Source organism: Chrysochloris asiatica, unplaced genomic scaffold, assembly GCF_000296735.1.
Source record: "Chrysochloris asiatica unplaced genomic scaffold, ChrAsi1.0 scaffold00290, whole genome shotgun sequence".
Taxonomy (NCBI): domain Eukaryota; kingdom Metazoa; phylum Chordata; class Mammalia; order Afrosoricida; family Chrysochloridae; genus Chrysochloris; species Chrysochloris asiatica.
In genome coordinates, this window is record NW_006408808.1 from 405,717 (window position 1) to 408,950 (window position 3,234).

Here is a 3,234-nt window from a genome sequence, read left to right on the forward strand (position 1 = left end):
TATATAAATAGCAGAAGATATTTTGCACAATACTGATTTTTGCATTTTTAAAGCTTATTTTGTGAATTGTTGTTGTTAAGTACCATCGAGTCAGTTCCAACTCAAAGCAACCCTGTACAGGGGTTCCAAGGAGCAAATGGTGAATTGGAACTGCAGACATTGTTTTATCCTGTAGTGCCATACCAGGATCCTTGTGCATTAGTAAATGAATAATTTGGGGAATGCTCCATGTGCCACTAAAATAATGTAAATTTTTTGTTTTTGATAATACAGTTCTCATTATATACATTTATCTCCTTCAACTTAAGCCTATTAATCATTTTTTTATGATCCATACTTGTGCTGATATTTTTTTCTGATTGATCAAATATGTACTACAGGAATATGTTTAAACTTTCATCTACAACATTAAAAAAATATATTGCTCTCTGTAGCACTGCTGTTCTGTTGTTAAGTACTGTCGAGTCAGTTCTGATTCATAATGACCCTGTGTAGTGTTTCTGAGGAGTGGCTGGTGAGTTTGAACTGATAACCTTACAGTTTGCAGTCCAGTGTTTATCCTACAACACTATGCCAGGACTTCAGTTGTCGTTATGTTTTGGGGCTATATTATTAGGTGCACATTAGGTATTTATTATTATATATTCGTTAGCTCTTATTTTGTAGGTCAGGTTTTTAACTTGCTTCTTTATCTCTTGTGATTCTCCCCCTCCCCACAAAGTGCTTTTATTTATTTATGTTTTCTGTTGAATAGCAACACAGTTTTGTTTTGTTTTCTGAGGCATTTCTTCATAGTCTTTCTTCTTATTACTTTCCTGATTTTTCAAGCTCTGAATCCTTTTAAGTGTTTCTTGTAAAAACAAAAACAACAAAACCCAAAAAAACAACATGTTGCTTGTAGCAAGCATCAGAGGGTCTGTCTTTGGAATTTTGAGTTTAACATGCACTTATATTTACTGTAAATCATTTTATTAAGACTTTTGTTATGATGTTTCCTATTTTCTGTGTGGTTTTCTCATTTCTTGAAAGTTTTGCTGAGCATTTCCATTATTGATATTTCCCTTAATTATTAAGATCCATTTGATTATTACGTTTCTTTATATATTTCTTGGAGTCCTGGCGTGGCGCTGTGGGTTAATACACTGGGCTGCATCAATCAGTTTGAACAATGACATCGTTGGTTAAATCTCACCAGCCACTCCTTGGAAACCCTGTACAGAGTTGTTATGGGTCAGAACTGACTTAGTGGCACTCAACAAAAACAGCATGTATTTCTTAAACTTAAAAAATCAATATACACTCTTTAAGACTACTAATAAACTTATCTCTTCTTCTTATACTCCGAGTCCACACCTCAATACTTGCAGGTTATTACCGTCTATAACTTTGTACTAGATTATTTACTGCTATTATTTTAAAGATTTGATTGTGAATTGAGTGATACTTTACATGGCAGAACATCAGTTTTTCACTTAATCATATGTTGTTCCTTTGTCATGATTACAATCCCCTCCATGCACCATTGCTTAACAGAATTCATCTTTATTCCCTCCCCCACCCACCTTTTTTTTTTTTTATGTACACAAAAACACACGGAATATATATTCATTTAAATAACAAAAAGGCATGTTTTTCAAGCCAGTCTCCTGCCCACCGGCACACAGTCTGGAGTCCTCATGGGTCTAGAGTCCTCAGTTGCTGTATCTCTCCATGTTATCAGCGCTACCTCTGTCTGTGGTGTCGCTGCTACTCTGGTTACGATTCCACGCTCCACTCATGCTCTTCTCTCTTGATTGTCCTCAGCTCCTCTGTTCCTGGTCTGTATACAGTATGAAGTACTATTTACTGTATGAACTACTCCCCACTTTTTGTTACATATCTTCTACCTTTACAGTGGTGAGAATCACAATTAGTCATGGTAACAATTACTGAAAACAATTAATCAAAATAATCCTATCCACATCCCCTTTCACCAGACTCATCTAGACAAGATGAAAACTATTCAGTGGGGATTCAACCATCCCCACTAAACCTACGTTCACTTTTGAAAACTTGTAAGCCAGCCACTTCATGTCTGTATAGCCCCCCTATTTTAGGTAGCCAATATTTAAGTTGCCCATCCCTATCAACCCTGTGTACTGAGACGATAGGCTTGACCCTTTATGTGAAGACCCCTTTCCTCTCAGTTGGTATTTTGAACAACTTCATCCACAAGCAAAGATCAAGTTCATCACATTGTAGCAATTTACACTTGCTTCCTGAATCAAACTTCTTTATCATCCTCTAGTCGAGTTCTGATCAGCAAGCCATCCAAGCTAGGTCAAATTACCCATTTGACCTGCAAGTTTGGGTGTTCTTGCACATCTCCCCCCACTTCATATTAGCTATCTACTTCACTCTATTGCCCAGTGGCTAGTTCAGTGTCCATGGACTCAGGAGTTCCAAAGTCTCCATAAACTTTGGACCAACCAGCCCTTCCTCTTCTCTCTCTCATCTCAAAGTCGATAGGAGTCTATGGCACATGGCCAGACTCAGAGCATGTGTTCATTACTGTCTTTCCCCCACTTCCACTCTAAGTAGACCAGTGTGATCACCAGTGAGTTTACAAGCCTGCTTGTGTGTTCCATTTGAGTTTCAGTCATGGAAGTGGGTTTGTCCTTAGAGACTGACTTGTCTTGCCTTGATGGGCCCCAGGTGAACAGCTTACTTGTTTTTATAATAGCCAAACATTCTGCTTTTTATTTTTTCTGCTGGTAGTTCTTTCAAGAAGTATCTTCTGTTCCTCTAGCCTCTCAGGGTTGGTCTGCATATCCTTTCAAGTGTCCCACCTCAGAAGCTTCTGGATGGGACAAAGGATTCCACCTAAGATCCTATACTCTACAAAGGCTCTCAGATCATCTGATTCCATTCTTGTTGTTTGGTTCTGCTCTGGACTCTTCCATGTCTTGACTGAGTTCCAAGTGGTGTTGTCAAGAATGTCAATCTCTGGTTGTTATCTGCTCTTGTTAGTATTCAGTCCAAAGAACTCCTTTAGGATGTTTTGAAACACTGGCTTGGCTTTTACAAAGTCCCTAATCTACTTTTTATCCTGGAATGTTTTGATTACACCATCATATTTGCTTGACAACTTTGCTAGGTAAATGACTCTTGGTTGGCATTTTTTTTTTTTTTTAGGGTTTTATGTATAGCTCCCATCTTGCCTGCATGGTTTCTGCTGAGAGGTCACAGCTTAAT